Here is a 19,224-nt window from a genome sequence, read left to right as displayed (position 1 = left end):
CTCCAGTGTGGTTAATGGTTTGGTCCCTGTCCAGCTCCTTCATAGTGTGTGAGCGCGTGCGTGTGAGGCTCTTTGTGATGTCTCTGTCACCATGGAGCTCGCAGTGAGACTCGCTGCCAGTCCCTCAAATCAATGGCAGTCAGAGGACAAACTCCAGAGCTGCCAAGTCCTGGAGCTGCCAAGCATTTGAAAAGGTTTTAATGGACTTGCACGAAGATCATTGAGTTGTCTGATTGCAATATCTGTAGTACATATCAACCAGATTCAGTCTGCACATTTACTATATCTAGGTGCCACAGAGCGGAAAAGAGTATAACTATACATTGAAATCACTAGTGAGTGCACAGGAGGTGCAGTGAGCATTTATAAATATCAATATAGTAAGGGTAACAACGGAGTAACAGCAAAAACTAATTTAAATAGCGCCAATATTGTCTGGGTTAAGTTGGTTTATTGTCAGATAAATCAAATATGTTTTTTCTTGGGGGGGTTCTTATTCATCACAATCTCCCCAGAGAGAGGATTTGTATGGTGTGATGTGCTTTGGTATTCTTCTGCTCCTCAGAAAAGCTTTGCATGTAAAACAAGCTGAGTTCACATCATGAATATAAACATTTAATGTATCTACACTGGGATGGCTCTCTGCTTGTCTGGCTTTTTAAGCTCAAGAATAAGAGTTTCTTTACAGATCCTTATTTTTAATAATACCCTTATTATGACTGGTGGCTAGCTTTGGAAATGTGTCTGAATGCTAAAATCAGGGGCATGTGTTTGAGTGCGTACATGCGTGCATGTGCGTGTACCATACACTGGGTGTACAAAACATTAGGAACTACTTCCATGACATAGACTGCCCAGGTGAATCCAGGTGAAAGCTCTGATCCCTTAATAATGTCACTTGTTAAATCCACTTCAATCAGTGTAGATGAAGGGGAGGAGACAGGTTAAAGAAGTTTTTTTTGTTGCCTTGAGACAATTGAGACATGGATTGTGTATGTGTGCCATTCAGATGGTGAATGGGCAAGACAAAAATATTGAAGTGCCTTTGAACAGGGTATGGTACTGTAGTAGGTGCCGGGCCAGGCGCACCGGTTTGTGTCAAGAACTGCAATGCTGCTGGGTTTTTCACACTTAACAGTTTTCCATGTGTATCAAGAATGGTCCACCACCCAAAGGATATGCAGACAAATTGACACAACTGTGGGAAGCAATGGAGTCAACATGGGCCAGCATCACTCTGGAACGCTTTCGACACCTTGTAGAGTCCATGCCCCGACGAATTGAGGATGCTCTGAGAGGGGGGGTGCAACTCAATATTGGGAAGGAGTTCCACATGTTTGGTATACTCAGTCTGTATACATACTGAACAAAAATGTAAACGCAGCATGTGAAGTGTTGCTCCCATCTTTCATGACCTTAAATGCACAAAAGCATATCTCTCAAATTTTGTGCACAAATTTGTGTACATTCCTATTAGTGAGCATTTCTCCTTTGCCAAGATAATCCATCCACCTGACGGTGTGGAATACCAAGAAGCTGATTAAACAGCATGGTAATTACACAGGTGCACCTTGTGCGGGGGGGCACTAAAAGGCCACTCTAAAATGTGCAGTTTTGTCACACAACACAATGCCACAGATGTCTCAAGTTGAGGGAGCGTGCAATTGGCATGCTGACTGCAGAAAAGTCCACCAGAGTTGTTGCCAGAGAATGTTTGAATGTTAATTTCTCTACCATAAGCTGCTTCCAATGTCGTTTTAGAGAATTTGGCAGTACGTCCAACCGGCCTCACAACCGCAGACCACGTCTTACCACGCCAACCCAGGACATCCACATCTGGCTTCTGCACAGGCGGGATGGTTTGAGACGAGCCTCCTGGACAGCTCATAAAACTGTGTTTTCACAACCTAAGTATTTCTGCACAACTGTCAGAATCCATCTCAGGGAAGCTCATCTGCATGCTCATCATCCTCACCAGGGTCTTGACCTGACAGCAGTTTGGCGTTGTAACCGACTTCAGTGGCCAAATGCTCACCTTCAATGGCCACTGGCAAGCTGGAGAAGTGTGCCCTTCATGGATGAATCCAGTTTCAACTGTACCAGGCAGATGGCATCGTGTGGGCATCGTGTGGGCAAGTGGTTTGCTGATGTCAATGTTGTGAACACAGTGCCCCATGGTGGCGGTGGGGTTATGGTATTGGCAGGCATGAGCTACGGACAATGAACACAATTGCATTTTATCAATTGCAATTTGAATTGATCCTGAGGCCCTTTATTGCCATTCATTCGCCGCCATCACCTCATGTTTCATGATGATAATGCACAGCCCCATGTCGCAAGGATCTGTACACAATTCCTGGAAGCTGAAAATATCCCAGTTCTTACATGGCCTGCTTACTTACCAGACATGTTATCCATTAAGCATGTTTGGGATCATCTGGTTTGACGTGTACGACAGCGTTTTCCAGTTCACAGCAATATCCAGAATCTTCCCACAGCCATTGAAGAGGAGTGGGACAACATTCAACAGGTCACAAACATCAGCCTGATCAACTCTTTGCGAAGGACGTGTCACACTGCATGAGGCAAATGGTTGTCGCACCAGATACTGACTAGTTTTGTGATCCATATACCTACCTTTTTTAAGGTACTGTATCTGTGACCAAATGATGCATATCTGTATTCCCAGTCATGTGTTATCCATAGATTAGTGCCTTATTTATTTAACTTCTTATGGCTGCAGGGGCAGTATTGTGTAGCGTGGATGAAAGGTGCCCAGAGTAAACGGCCTGCTCCTCAGTCCCAGTTACTAATATATGCATATTATTATTAGTATTGGATAGAAAACACTCTAAAGTTTCTAAAACTGTTTGAATTATGTCTGTGAGATTAACAGAACTCATATGGCAGGCAAAAACCTGAGAAGTTCCACTTCCTGTTTGGATTTTTTATGGGGGTGCCATATTTTCAACCAAGCTCTCATGGAAAATACAGAGAGATATGGATGGGTTTTCACTTCCTACGGCTTCCACTAGATGTCAACAGTCAATAGAACTAAGTCTGATGACTCTAATGTGAAGGGGGGTCGAAGGAGACAGAAATGAGTAATCACTGCCATGAGGTGACCATGCATTCAACACGCGCGTTCACGTGAGAGGCAGCTCCGTTCCATCTCTCAATTGAAGTCGATTTAATTCTCCGGTTGGAACGTTATTCAAGATGTATGTTAACCTTACTCGCCCCGGGGTTCGCCTAGCGGAACACCCACAACATTCCGCTGCGAAGGGCGCAGCGCGCGAAATTCAAAAATATTTTTTAGAAATATTTCACTTCCACACATTAACAAGTCCAAAACAGCAAATGAAAGATAAACATCTAGTGAATTCAGCCAATATTCCGATTTTTTTAAGTGTTTTACAGTGAAAACACAATATATATTTATGTTAGCTCACCACAATAGCCAAACACACAACGCCATATTCACCGCTAACATAGCTTTCACAAAACCCATAAATAGAGATAAAATTCATCACTAACTCTTGAACAACTTCATCAGATGACAGTCTTATAACATCATGTTATACAATACATTTATGTTTTGTTCGAAAATGTGCATATTTATAGCTACAAATCGTGGTTTTACATCGTGAATACGGCGCCAAAATGCACCAAATGTCCGCGAGATATTTTGGACAGTCACGTAATCTAACCAAAAAACTCATCATAAACTTAAAAAAAAAAAATACATGTTGTACAGCAAATGAAAGATACACTGGTTCTTAATGCAACCTACTAAAGTTATTTTTTTTAATCTAACACAGCGGTTGCATTAAGAACCAGTGTATCTTTCATTTGCTGTACAACATGTATTTTTTAGCAAAGTTTATGATGAGTTAGATGTGTTAGATAAAAAAAAATACTTTAGTACAAAGTACAGCATGCAATATTGTGAGACACGCCCAGCAATTCTCCGCCATGTTGGAGCCAACATATACACCAAAAATACAAATAACATCATAAATATTCTCTTACCTTTGATGATCTTCCATCAGAATGTAGTGCAAGGAGTCCATTTCCACAATAAACGTTGTTTTGTTTTAGAATGTCAATTTCTTCTGTCGAATTAGCAACTTGGCTAGCATTGTGGCGCGAACATGTCCATCAACTCTTGGCGCATGGAACGAAAAATTCCAAAAGTCACAATAAACGTCGAATAAACTGGTCAAACTCGGTGTGAAATCCATCTTTATGATGTTTTTCTCATATGTATCCAATAAATTCCAAGACGGAGCATTTCGTCGTGTATACCTAACGCATTTCAGAAGACAATGTGGGTTCCCTGGTGCGCGGCTAAATACTGCCAATAGGGGCGACCTGTCACTCCAAAAGCTCTCATTCGGTCTCACATCAAGCTAGACACCCCATTCAACATTCTACTGCCTGTTGACATCTAGTGGAAGGCGTATGAAGTGCATACAGATCCATAAAAAAAAGGCAATTGAATAGGCAAGGCCTGACACAGAGCCCCATTTTCAGAATTTTCACTTCCTATTTGGAAGTTTGCTGCCAAATGAGTTCTGTTTTACTCACAGATATAATTCAAACAGTTTTAGAAACTTCAGAGTGTTTTCTATCCAACAGTAATAATAATATGCATATCGTATGATCTAGAACAGAGTACGAGGCCGTTTAATTTGGGCACGATTTTTCCCAAAGTAAATAGCGCTCCCTATTCACTAACAGGTTAACAACATTCTAAAGATTATCAGTACATCGTTTGACATGTTTCTACTGACTGTAACGGAACGTTTGGACATTTCGTCACGTTATAGTGGTCGCGCTTTGAGACTTGGTTAGGGTGTTTGTAAGCAATTCGAAAGTAGCTAATTTGACATAAATAACGGACATTAACGAACAAATCAAGCATTTATTTGGACCTGGGATTCCCAGACTGCATTCTGATGAATTCATCAAAGGTAAGGAAACATTTATCATGTATTTTCTGGTTTCTGTTGAGTCCAACATGGCGGCTAATTTGGCTATTCATCTGAGCTCCGTCTCAGATTATTGCATGGTTTATTTTTCCGTAAAGTTTTTTTGAAATCTGACACAGCGGTTGCATTAAGGAGAGGTATATCTATAATTCCATGTGTATAACTTGTATTATCATCTACATTTATGATGAGTATTTCTGTTGAAACGATGTGGCTATGCAAAGTCACTTGATGTTTTTGCAACTAGTGAATCTAACGCCTCAATGTAAACTCAGATTTTTTTATATAAATATGAACTTAATATGTTTATTGTTTGTCTATTTTTTATGTATTTGTCTACAAGTTTATATATGTTTACAACAAGCAAGGGGAAAATATCAGAATAAGGGCATTTGGGAATGATAACATATTGTACGAAATACATTTGTACTGTAGTGAAGCCGTCTCTAGAGTAATGCAAGGTGTCTTTCGTGATCATGTGAAACGTCAATTGCTATGGAAATGCTGGGATGTGTTTTTCAATGATGTTAAAGGTAATTATGATGCAACTATGATGGTGATACTATATGGATTACAATTATCATCATGAATATTAAGGCTATACGCACTACGTGTTACACACATAGAGACTCAACCATGCAAATTGGAGGAGTTATTATTTATTTGGACATCACATTTTATAGTCTTACTCTTATACAGACATCATACACACTCTCACTAAATCACATCCAATATCATACACATCAACCTACTCAGATTTACTACACACATAATATCTTGTCTCAATTTTCTAACATCTGTGGCATTGGCTCACAGGCAAACAAGCAAGGGAATAAAACAAATATTGCTAGAACCTATTTCTTGAATTCTAAATATCAGACATTTGAAAGCTCTAATTTTGACCGTCATAATACCTCTGATGGCAGTAACTTTACAAGCACTAGCTATGGTCAATTTAGACTGAGAATAGCATCTAGTTATGGTAAGGGGTGAAATAAGTGTAGTCAGTTATAATTGTAACGGTTTAGCAGATTATAAAAAAAGATTAGTCTTTACATGGCTAAAAGAAAAGGAATATAACATACATTGTTTACAGGAAACTCACTCTACATCCTTATATGAAGTTGTGTGGAAAAAGGAATGGGGTGGTGAAATAATTTTCTGTCATGGACAAAGGAACTCAAAAGGTGTGATGATATTAATTATAAAAAATGTTGATCTGAATGTGGAAATAGTCAGGATTGATTCGCAAGGAAGGTGGATCTTTTTGAATATGAAAGTGGACGAAAAAGAGATTTGGCTCATTAATCTATATGGTCCAAATCAGGATGATCAAAAAATTATTTGAAAACATTTATACCATTTTATTGAACTTACAGGCAACAAATGATCAAATCATTATAGTAGGAGACTATAACACAGTTATTGTACCTCAATGGACCGTAAAGAAAATCACTCTACAAACTATCATCACCATGCCCTTAAGGAAATCACTAATATTATGGACACATTAGAAATAGTGGATATTTGGAGACTAAAAAAAATCCACCTAGTGAGATATACATGGAGGAGACTTAATCAAGCTAGTCGTCTTGACTACTTTCTCATCTAATTCTTCCTCAATCACCAATACAGGAACGCTAACAAAAATAATTTTCAGAAACTCGTTACTGAAGACAGAGTCATCTATAATTCTCCAAATTATATTTTAAAAGAGGAAGCTAATTATTTTAGGCAGATGTTATTTTTTCCATCTCATCCTCGCTCACTGAATGAAGATTACAGTAAGGAATTCTTTCCAAATAATATAAAAAAATAGAAAATTAACAAATGTACAGGAAGATCAGTGCAAAGGCCAAATTACAGAGGAAAAACTTTGAGGCTATTAAATCCTTTCAGTCTGGAAAAACCCCAGGGCTTGATGGCATATCGGTAGAGGTATATCAAGCCTTTATTGATATACTAAAAGCTCCATTGTTAGATTGTTTTGACTACTCCTATAGAAATGGTAGTCTGTCAGGTACTCAGCAGGAAGGTCTGATTTCTCTATTATTAAAACAAGACCCAGATGGCAAATATAAAGACCCAGTCTATCTAAAAAACTGGAGGCCCCTTACACTTCAATGTTGTGATGCAAAAAATAGCAGCGAAATGCATAGCACTCAGAATTAAAAGGGTTTTACCAGGTATTGTTAATCCTAATCAGACAGGTTTTTTACATGGACAATACATTGGAGATAATATACAACAACTACTAGAAATAATAGAACATCATGAAACATCTAAGAAGCCAGTCCTGGTATTTATAGCGGATTTTGAAAATACATTTGATAAAGTAAGAATAGATTTTATTTATAAATGCCCGGATTTTTTTCAATTTCGATAATTCTCTTATAAAATGGGTAAAAATAATGTATAACAACCCCAGGTGTAAAATATCAAATAACGGCTACTTCTCAGAGTTTTGAATTGTCAAGAGGAGTTAAACAAGGGTGTCCACTGTCACCATATCTATTCATTATGGCCATCGAAATGCTAGCTATTAAAATCAGATCAAATAACAACATTAGAGGATTCGAAATCCAATGCTTAAAAACAAAGGTGTCCATGTATGCCGACGACTCAAGTTTTATATTAAGTCCGCAAGCTAGATCCCTGCAATGTCTTATTGAAGATCTAGATAACTTTTCTGTACTCTCTGGATTAAACCTAATTATGATTAGTGTACAATATTACGTATTGGATCTTTAAAAAATTCAACTTTTAGATTACCCTGCAGTTTACCTATAAAATGTGCTGATGGTGAAGTAGACATACTTGGTATTCATATCACTAAATATATAAATAAGCTCTTCACAATGAATTTCAATAGAACACTTGTAAAAATAGACAAGATCCTGTAACCATGGAGAGGTAAATACCTGTCTATTTATGGGAAAAATTGCTCTGATAAACTCCTTAGTCATATCTCAGTTTACTCACTTACTTATGGCGCTGCCTTCTCCTGAGGATACATTTTTCAAATCATATGAGCAAATATATTTTGCTTTATCTGGGATGCTAAATCAGACAAAATAAAGCATGCTTATCTATATAATGAATATGAATTGGGTGGGTTAAGATTATTACATATAAAAGCACTAAACATCTCTCTAAAAGCTTCACTTATTTAAAAGTTTTACTTGAACCCTAAACGGTTCTCAAGTAGATTACAAAAAAAGCTCATCCATTGTTTAAAAATGGCCTTTTTGCCTTTGTGCAGATTGCCATGTCTCATTTTCAATTAATTGAAAATTATACTTTTTTCAAAGTATCTCTCTTTTTCAAACAAGCATTGCAGAGCTGGCAACAATTTAAATTTCATCCCCCTGAAAAGATAGAACAAATATTATGGCTGAACTCAAATGTACTGGTTGATAAAATACCTGTATTTATGGGAAGGTGTTTGAAAATGATATTGGAATGGTAAAGTTATGTCCTTCATCAGAATTGTACAGGAAGGTCTGCTCAATCCAAGAGTACAACCAATTGATTACAGCATTACCCCAAAAATGTAGGAGGCGGTGGCAGAGGGAGGAGGTAGGGAACTGGTCTGTCTGCCCAATATAAAGGAGCAAAACTGGCAGAGGAATAAATAGCATGAATAGGAAAGTATACCGGTTTCATTTGAGGACCAGGATGTTGACAACTGTGCCATACAGATTGCAAAATAGTTGGGAAGAGATTTTTGATGTACCGATTCCATGGTACAGGGTGTATGAGTTGATATATAAAACAACGCAAGATTCAAGACTTCATGCTTTTCAGCTAAAATTATTGTATAGAATTCTTGCCACCAACAAAATGTTGAGTATTTGGGTCATAAAATCATCGAAGCTCTGCAGATTTTGTTGTGAGGATACAGAATCAATAGACCATTTATTTTGGTATTGCCCTCAGGTAGCCTGTTTCTGGTCTCAGGTTTAGGAATGGTTGAAAATGCATAGCATTGAACTAAAATTGACCCTAGAAATAGTACTGTTATGAGATCTGGAGAGACCGGGTCAGTCAATTACTAATACTCTACGTTAAACATCACAGCATAGTTGAAAGATATGTGTTACGTAGAAATCCGAAGAGGGTGGCCAGCAGAGATAGATGGGATGGGCTGAGGGAAGCTGAGGGTTGGGATGTGGAATTGGAGACAGGTGGGAGTGGAGTTGCTGTGCGGGAGATAGAATGATGGTCAAAGATAAAAGTTTTTTTTTTAAGTACAAATAAAACATAATAAAAAGTATGTTTGAATGACACTGAGGGGCAGTGTTTTTACAACTAATGCCGTTTTGCCTGAGGCTGATGCCATGCAGGTGTTTGTACACATGCATATACACACATCTCTCATTCAAATAAATGCATACAAGAACACACACAAACATATACAGTTGGCATTGCTGTTATGATTTTAGTTGTCGTTGATATCCTTTGTTTTTGTATTTTTTTTGTTTGTTTTTTTGAATTGTTGTTTGCTGTTTTGTGTCTTTCTTTTTTCTCTTTAGTTCTTCTCTTGGTTGTTGGTGCATTGGGGGTTCTTGGGCGTGGGGAATGGAATTAAATTTATTTTTAATTTTTTTCTTGAGTGGGCTGTGGGAGGTGTCTCGAACGGTTGAGGGACTGCTATTGGGGAACTGGGGGGGGGGGGGGGGGGATCTTGGAGGGTTAGTGGTTACCGTTTTTTTGGCCTGGTGGGAGATCTGTCAACGTGCCCTTGAGCAGGGCATTGACCCTGGATGCTTCTGTGTGTCGCTCTGAATGGGAGTCTGTTGGATGACTGGTATTATGTAGTTGTTGAGCGGCTTCACTGCAAGTATATTGTATGTTTCGGATATTCAATTAAAAAAGTAAATAAAAAAATGTAAAAAATAAATACAAATAAGTCTCAAACTCACTCAAGAAACAAACGCACACGGTAAACAATTCAAGCTTCTGCAAACGACAACAGAAAACGCACCTGTTTTTACAGGGGAATCATACTGAGTAAATAGGACACGCCTGAGTGTCATTAATGTCTCTAGGGTGTTCTCTGCCACCCTCTGGTGATAGATGGAACCATTACAGTACCCCCTCTTCTAGGAGCGGCTCCAGCCACAGAGCCAGGGCGACCACCACGTTGTTGGTTGAAGTCCTAAACGAGTCCCGGATCCTGGATGTCCCAGGCAGGCACCAACGCCTGCTCCTCGGGGCCGTAGCACTTACAGTCCACCAGGTACTTCAGGGTGCTTCGGACTCAACGAGCTTCCAACAAATGCCGGACAGCATAGGCCGGGTGACCATCGACAAGTCGAGGGGGAAGAGGGGCAGGTGTGGGGGGAGAGAAGGGACTTGTCCTTACCAGCTTGAGACGGGAGACATAGAAGGATTGACAGACCCTCATAGACCTGGGAAGCTAGAGACGATAGGTGACCGGGTTGATGTGACTCAGGATCTTGAATGATCCTATGTAGCATGGAGCTTACTTCATCGAGTCCACCTTTAAAAGGAAGATCATGGGTGGACAGCCACACTCGTTGACCCGGTCAAAGGAGCCGAAGAGGCCTTCGGTGCCGGGTTTTTCTGGTGTTGGTGTCGGGCAGATGAGCAAAGTGAGGAGGATTGTGCTCTGATCCAGGTGCGGCGACATCGACGAATGAACGCCGCGGCTGATGGCGCCCCTGCTTCGGCCTCAGTTTGGTGAACCCAAATGGTGACAGTCCAGTGGACGAGTTTGGCAGTGTGTTGTGAGCATACACCGGCCAGATGAGGAACTTGCTCCAGTTGCTGACCTGGGTGGAAACGAAACAGCGGAACTTCTCCAGCTTCTGGTGTGCCTGCTCCGTTTGCCCATTCAACTGTGGGTGGAACCCAGAGGAGAAACTCACCGACGCCCCCAACAGGGAGCAGAAGGCTTTCCAATACCATACGACAAACTGGAGCACACGATCCGAGACAATGTCCTGGGGAACTCCGTGTAGTCGAAAGACATGGGTAATCATGTGATCAGCAGTCTCCTTCGCTGAGGGAAACTTGGGTAAGGCAATGAAATGGGCTGCCTTGGAGAACCGATCAACGACCACCAGAAAAGTGGTAACTATTGGGATGGAGGTAACCCTGGGATAAAGTCTATGGACAGATGGGACCAGGGCTGGCTGGGGATGGGAAGAGGTTAGAGCAACCCTGGTCGCTGTCGTGCTTTGGGCACAGGTGGAACAGGCTGCAGCAAAAGATCTCACATCCTCAATCATGTTGGGCCACCAGAATTTACGCCTCGGGAACTCCAGTGTCCGATTATCCCCTGAATGCCCAGTTAATTTAGAGGAGTGTCCCCATGGTAGCACTCGAGAACGGGGTGATCGCGGAACATAAAGTCTGTTAGTGGGACCCCCGCCGGGGTCAGGTTCACGGGTCTGGGCTTGTCGTACCGTGGTCCCTATACTCAATAACACGGGAGGCACAATATGGGAGCTGGTGATGATGGGCTCAGAGCCCTCTCCTTGTTAGAGACATCGTGTTGGTGGGACAGGGCATCTGATTTCTGATTCTTGGATCCCGGGCGATAGGCTAGAGTGAAGTTGAACCTGTTCAATAACAAAGACCACCTAGCCTGGCGAGCGTTCAACCTCCTGGCTGCTTGAATGGAGACCAAGTTCTTATGGTCCGTCCAGATTACGAAAGGATGTGGTGCCCCCTCCAACCAATGTCTCCACCCCTCAAGGGCCCACTTGACTGCCACTTGACTTCCGGTTGCCTAAATCGTAGTTGTGTTCCGCTGGCGAGACTCGCTTGGAAAGAAAGGCACATGGGTGTATTCTCTTGTCCCCCCTCATTCCGCTGTGAAAGGACCGCCCCTGCTCCGGTGTCTGAGGCATCCACCTCTACCACGAAGGGACGAGTTGGATCAGGATGAACGAGGATGGGTCCATAGGTGAAACGTCCATTGAGCTCCATGAATGCCCTGTCAGCCTTGTGGGTCTGGGACTTGTGGTTTAGGGCCGTGAGAGGCGCTGCCACCGCACCAAAGTTGCGTACAAAACGGCTGTAAAAATGGGCAAACCCAAGGAATTGCTGGACTTATTTGAGTGAGGCAGGATGGTGACAGTCAGTGACCACCCTAACCTTAACAGTGTCCATTTGGATGCCGGCTGTAGAGACAATGTGGCCCAGGAAAGAGACTTGGGATACATGGAACTCACACTTCTCAATCTTGACGTATAGTTGACTGTGCGGGAGGCGTCTCCGGACTTGGCGGACGTGCAGGATGTGTTCCGGAAGGGTCTTGGAGAAGATCAGGATGTCCTCAAGGTAAACAAAGTAAAACTGATTCAACATATTCCTAAGAGTGTCATTGACCAATGCTTGGAAGGCTGCCGGTGAGTTCGATAATCTGAATGGCATGACTAAATACTCATAGTGGCCACTAGGGGTGTTAAAGGTAGCTTTCCATTCATCTACCTTCCTGATTCTCACCAGATTGTAAGCGTTGCGGAGGTCCAGTATGGTGAAGAATTGGGCCCCCTGGGCCAGCTCCAAGGCGACTGACATCAGGGATAGGGGGTAGCGATTCTTAATCGTGATCCTGTTAAGCCCTCTGTAGTCAATGCAGGGACGCATACCACCATTCTTCTTTCCCACGAAGAAGAAACCACACCAGCTGGAGATGTTGAGGTGCAAATGAAACCTGCTTCCAGCGACTCCCGGATGTAATTGTCCATGACTGCAGCTTTAGGGATCGAGAGGGAGTAAAGACGGCCCTAGGTAGGAGTTCTATGGCGCAGTCATATGGAGGATGAGAAGGGAGGGTGGCGGCTTGCCTCTTACTGAAGGCCAATCAAAATATCCGGGAGGGAGAGTGGAGAAGTCTTGGTCTTCAATGGATACAGGGTGACTCGGTGAGGCTCTAGGTGGGGGTCTTCGACATTCAGTCTGGCAGTTCTTACCCCAGTCTAGTAGGTGTCCCGTGGACCAGGAAAGTAGTGGGTTATGTAGCGATAGCCAGGTGTACCCTAGGATAAGGAGATTCTCGGGAGCTGTGATCAAAAGAAAAATCAGTCTCTGAGTGATTCACCCTAACCTGCAGTATATTGGGCTTGGTCTGATATTCCACCTGGCCGGAGCCGATGGGATGTCCATTGAGGGCTTGAATCTGCAGCAGGATGGGAGATTTCACGCATGGGATTTGTAATTCTCTGGCGAAGTCTTGATCAATGAAATTATTTGCGGCCCCAGAATCCACGAAGGCTTAAATCTGGTGCCGACGGTTGTCCCAGTGGAGGGTTGTGGGTAGTGACAGTGGGTAACTGCACAGCTCGTCAGGGTCTCCCCTTGTCCTGGCAAGCCCTGGCGTTTCCTGTCAGCTCTGGGCATGTAGCACGGAGATGGCCGGTGACCAGGGCCTCTGTATTCCACCCACTCTCGGCGGCGAGGGTGCGGAACTCGATGGCGAAGTCGACTTCTGGTCTGGCCCCTTGACGGATGTTGAACAGTTGGCTGGCCGCTTCTCGTAAGCCGACTGGGTGGTCGAAGACTTGTTGCAGCTCGACTTGAAGGCTAATTTGGAGCTGCAGGATGGTGGCTGCTGTTCCCACACTGCCATTGCCCACTCCAGGGCCTTGTCCGAGAGTAGAGTCATGGACTGATCGGTGTGGAACAAGGAGGACTGTAGCTCGAACACCAGAGAACACTGAGTGAGGAACCTCTTGCATCCTCCCGGGTGGCCATCATACCGGTCGGGGACTGGGATCTCATCCTCTGGGATCTTGGGTTCCCGGTGCAGGTTCCCTGGAGGAACTTCGGTGACGCCTGTAGCACTGGGCGATGAGACTTTGGCATTGGCTCCTCCTGGGTTGAGGTTGGGCTGTGGTTGGAGGGAGTCGGTAACTGCCCGGAGGGTCTCTGATATTTGGGAGAGGTGTTCTTGCTGCCATCCCAGCAGTGCTCTTTGGTGGGTTACAACATTCTTGATCTGGTTGATCTCTGCTGGGTCCATGTTTAGGCAGAAGCTTGCTGTGACATGGTGAGGTTGGACCCAGGTGCAGATAAGAGACCAGACGAGGAATCAGTGGTTCAGGATAAACATAAACACTTTACTGAGAAATGGTAGCCGCAGGATCACAGTACACTAGAAAAACAACAAACACTAAGTCTCAAACTCAATCAGGAAACAAATGCACATGGGAAAAAATTCAAGCTTCTGCAAAGGACAACAGAAAACACATCTCTTTTTAACAGGGAAATCATAATGAGTAAATAGGACACACCTGAGCGTAGTTAATGTCTCTAGGACGGTCTCTGCCACCAGCTGGTGACAGTTGGAACCATGACATTTTCTTGGTCAAATAGCCTTTACACAGCATGGAGGTTAGGTCATTGTCCTGTTGAAAAAAAAATGTTGTCCCACTAAGTGTGAACCAGATGGGATGGTGTATCGCTGCAGAATGCTGTGGTAGCCATGCTGGGTAAATGTGCCTTGAATTCTAAATAAATCACGACAGTGTCACCAGCAAAGCACCATCACACCTTCTCCTCCATGCTTCACGTGGGAACCACACATGCGAAAATAATCCGTTGACGTACTCTGCGTCTCACAAAGACACGCCGGTTGAAAACAAAAATCTCAAATTTGGACTCATCAGACCAAAGGACAGATTTCCACCGTTCTAATGTCCATTGCTCATGTTTCTTGGCCCAAGCAAGTCTCTTCTTATTATTGGTGTCCTTCAATAGTGGTTTCTTTGCAGCAATTTGACCATGAAGGCCTGATTCATACAGTCTCCTCTGAACGGTTGATGTTGAGATGTGTCTGTTACTTGAACTCTGTGAAGCATGTATTTGGGCTGCAATTTCTGAGGCTGGTAACTCTAATGAACTTATCCTCTGCAGCAGAGGTAACTCTGGGTCTTCCTTTTCTGTGGCGGTCCTCATGAGAGCCAGTTTCATCATAGCGCTTGATGGTTTTTGTGACTGCACTTGAAGAAAAGTTCTTGAAATTTTCCGTATTGACTGACCTTCATGTCTATACGTGATACCACCCCTACCTTGTCACAACACAACTGATTGGCTCAAATGCATTAAGAAGGAAAGAAATTGATTCCACATGTGTTATTTCATAGTTTTGATGTCTTCACTATTACTCTACAATGTAGAAAACAGCAATATTTTCTGTTCTTAGTCTGTTTTTTTTGTCTACCGCCATTTTAATTTATATGCCAACCACAAAACATGCAACGGGGTCTTAGAAGTGAGGCTAATGATAAATAGAAACACATTTTACAAACCTTAGTTGCCCATAGTTGTTTAAAATCACATGATGCACACCAGATTATGTCATCAGTGTCACTGCATTATGTCATTGGAAACACTTTGGGCTGGATTCAAATCATATCTCGGAAGTATCGCAGAAGATCCGATAAGAATGTAAAGGTAATATCCGATTGAGCCGATATATGCAGCGTTTACCGTGATTGCAGTCTCGGTGAAGGCGGGAACATTGCCTTTAAATTTCAATGATACTTCTGCGATACAGATTTAATCAAGCCCTTTATCTTTTTTACTTCAAAACATAGAAACCTGCCGTTTTCACATACTGTATGTTGACATGACTGATATTATACCATCAACCAGTTGAAAGCAGTGGTTTTGTGTTAAGATTGCAGGCCAATTCTCTTTCCAATTCTCTTAGCCCTGTATTGACGCTTTTCCTGTTTGATGGTTTGTCGTACGGCATAGCAGGGTTTCTTGTAAGCTTCCGGGTTAGAGTCCCGCACCTTGAAAGCGGCAGCTCTGCCCTTTAGCTCAGTGCGAATGTTGCCTGTAATCCATGGCTTCTGGTTGGGGTATGTATGTACAGTCACTGTGGGGACGACGTCCTCAATGCACTTATTGATAAAGCCAGTGACTGATGTGGTGTACTCCTCAATGCCATCGGAAGAATCCCAGATTATGTTCCAGTCTGTGATAGCAAAACAGTCCTGTAGTTTAGCATCTGCTTCATCTGACTTCTTTTTTTTAGACCGAGTCACTGGTGCTTCCTGCTTTCATTTTTGCTTGTAAACAGCAATCAGGAGGATAGAGTTGTGGTTGGATTTACCAAATGGAGGGCGAGGTAGAGCTTTGTATGCGTTTCTGTGTGTGGAGTACAGGTGATCTAGAATTTTTTTCCCTCTGGTTGCACATTTAACATGTTGATAGAAATTTGGTAGAACTGATTTAAGTTTCTCTGCATTAAAGTCTCCGGCCACTAGGAGCGCCGCCTCTGTGTGAGTGGTTTCCTATTTGCTTATTTCCTTATACAGCTGACTGAGTGCGGTCTTAGTGCCAGCATCTGTCTGTGGTGGTAAATAAACAGCCATGTATAGCTGAAAACTGATGTTGCATTAGGGATATATCTTTCATAAAGTTTGATTCATAGTCATGTTTGTGTGTCTCAATCAGAGGTTTCCATTTTTAATCATGCTAGTAGAAAGAGGTCAGTGAGTCCATTCAATGCAGAACAACTTATTCTGATGCTAGAATGAAGGACTCCAGATGCCGGTGTGGCACTAAGTCATGTAGTAAACATTTTAAACAGTTGATTGGCAGGATGCTCTGTAATGTTAATTACCCTCCCCATATTCATAATACCTAATTAACAAAGGGACCCCATCATGACTCCTCTGGCACAATAATTAGGTACTGCACTGTTTGATCTCCCAGACTGAGGTTTATCCTCTTTAATCAAGGATTAATTACATCTAAAGAGCTACGATTAACATGCAGCCTACAGTATCTGTCTTGATCACACCCCGAAAGCTGAGGGGAATGAAAAGAGGCTTGCTGTTTTTTTGGTTGCATTAATTATCCCTTGTGTTTTAGTCAGAGATAGGCAGTGAATAAAAGACGAGTATTTGACTTATGGAATATATCCGACCTAGATGAAACTACAATCTCTGAGCCAATACGCTCTCTCTCTTTCTCTCTGTTTCCTTTTATGTAGATGTATTTAAATGTGTTAACCGCACAGTGTTTCAACCAAAACAGTTGGTTGGTTGGTTTGCATGAGAAGGGCTGAAATATCGCATTAATTAAAGCAGACAGTACTGTAAAGTTATCTAAAATAAGATCTTCCTGCAGATTTCGGCTGTCCATACCCAGACGTCACTAATGGAGCATATCATGATCGAAGAAACACCTGGCATTTGTGTGCTTAACGCTCTGTATTTTGACAAACATCAGCCCAATCTTGTTGGACCTTGCTATGGCCATTTATGAGCTATAAATATATAACTAGGTGAATTCATATGATTCCTCATTTTCAGATCTAGGGTTTCTTGTCCTCCCAACTTCTCTCTCCACCAGCTGCCACTAGTAAAGTAGTAAAAATGTTGCACCAACTGATACTAGATCATCTGCACCGAGAGTGTACTACCTAGGCTATGAACCTGCACAATAACAATTTAAATCTGTAATCCTTAATCCACCCCTGTTTTTGCTAAAAAGTTAAGGGATGTGGCTGGAGAAATGTAAACACTCTCAAATTCATTAACAGAGCTATGGATGCAAGGACTGGCCATCCATGATATCAAATGTCTAGTTTAAACCATGTTTTGAGGTTAGACAGTGTTTATTTACATTTAAGTTTACAAACATTGGAGTAAAACAAGCTTATATTTTGGGTGGGTTCTGATGGGGAATGACATTTGAACTAAGCTCATGAGATATTTATACGTTATATTCTTCAAGTATCTCTGGGTATATTTCATACATTTTCAAGTCCAAAAATGGATGTAGGAACTAAGGATTAAACCACAGATGTCATTTGAATCAAGTAAATGTTTTATTTGTCACATGCTTCGTAAACAACAGGTACAGACTAGTAATGAAATGCTTACTTATGGGTCCTTCCCAACAATGCAGAGAGAAAAATATAGAAAATAATAATAACACGAGGAATAAATACACAATGAATAACGATAACTTGGCCATATGCATGGGCTACCAGTACCGAGTTGATGTGCAGGGGTACGAGGTAATTGAGGTAGATACTGTGGCTTCAAAAGGTATTCACATCCCTTGACTTTTTCCACATTTTGTTGAGTTACTGCCTTGAATTTTAAATAGATTACATTTTACATTTGTGTCGCTGACCTACACTCAGAGTAGAATTATGTTTTTAGAAATAGTTACAATTTCATTAAAAATGAAAAGCTGAAATGTCTTGAGTCAATAAATATTCAACCCCTTTGTTATGGCAAGCCTAAATAAGTTCAGGCGTAAACATTTGTTTAACAAGAAACATAAGTTGCATGGACTCACTGTGTGCAATAATAGTGTTATGTTCGGGGCAAATCCAACACATCACAGAGTGCCACTTCATATTTTAAAGCATGGTGGTGGTTGCATCATGTTATGGGTATGCTTGTCATTGGCAAGGACTAAGAAGTTTTTTTAGGATAAATATAAACGTAATAGAGCTAAGAACTGGCAAAATCCTAGAGGAAACAGACGCTGGGAGACAAATTCACCTTTCAGCAAGACAATAATCTAAAACACAATGATCAACAACCAACTTGACAGAGCTTGAAGAATTTAAAAATGAATAATGTGCAAATATTATACAATCCAGGTGTCCAAAGCTCTTAAAGACTTACCCAGAAAGACTCACAGCTGTAGTCGCTGCCAAAGATGGTTCTAACATGTATTGACTCAGGGGGTTGAATAGTTCTGTAATAGTGTTTTATTTTTCTTCCACATTAGAGTATTTGTGTTTATCGTTGAAAAAAGTGACCCACAAACTCTGTGGGCCTGTGCGCCTGTCATCGATGTCAATATTTATTTATTAAATACTTTTCACAGTAACCCTCCAAAAAGTCATTTATTAACCTTTTTAATATCCATATGTACTAGGAAGCTAATGTCACGCCCTGGCCTTAGTTATCTTTGTTCTCTTTATTATTTTGGTTAGGTCAGGGTGTGACGAGGGTGGTTTGTGTGTTTTTGTCTCGTCTAGGGTGTTTGTTCTGTCTAGGTTTTTTTTTGTAGATTTATGGGGTTGTGTTCATTCTAGGTGTTTATGTAAGTCTATGGTTGCCTAGATTGGTTCTCAATTAGAGGCAGGTGTTTATCATTGCCAGGTGTTGCCAGGTGTGCGTAATGATGGGTTGCCAGGACCGGTGGTTAGTAGAGCGGAGACATCAAGCACTGGAGAGGGGGAGCGGGAGAAGACGTGGCAGTAGACCCCCCC

General features: G+C 41.9%; 1 protein-coding gene across 3 annotated transcripts in view; it reads left to right on the top strand.

Annotated features, from left to right (window-relative positions):
• LOC111980372 (galactosylgalactosylxylosylprotein 3-beta-glucuronosyltransferase 1-like) overlaps positions 1-19,224 on the top strand; it is a 68,846-nt gene that overhangs the window by 29,475 nt on the left and 20,147 nt on the right. The window lies entirely within an intron of this gene.

The sequence above is a fragment of the Salvelinus sp. IW2-2015 genome, linkage group LG20 (genome assembly GCF_002910315.2).
Source record: "Salvelinus sp. IW2-2015 linkage group LG20, ASM291031v2, whole genome shotgun sequence".
In the NCBI taxonomy this organism is placed as follows: domain Eukaryota; kingdom Metazoa; phylum Chordata; class Actinopteri; order Salmoniformes; family Salmonidae; genus Salvelinus; species Salvelinus sp. IW2-2015.
This window is presented reverse-complemented; position numbering and strand designations above follow the sequence as displayed.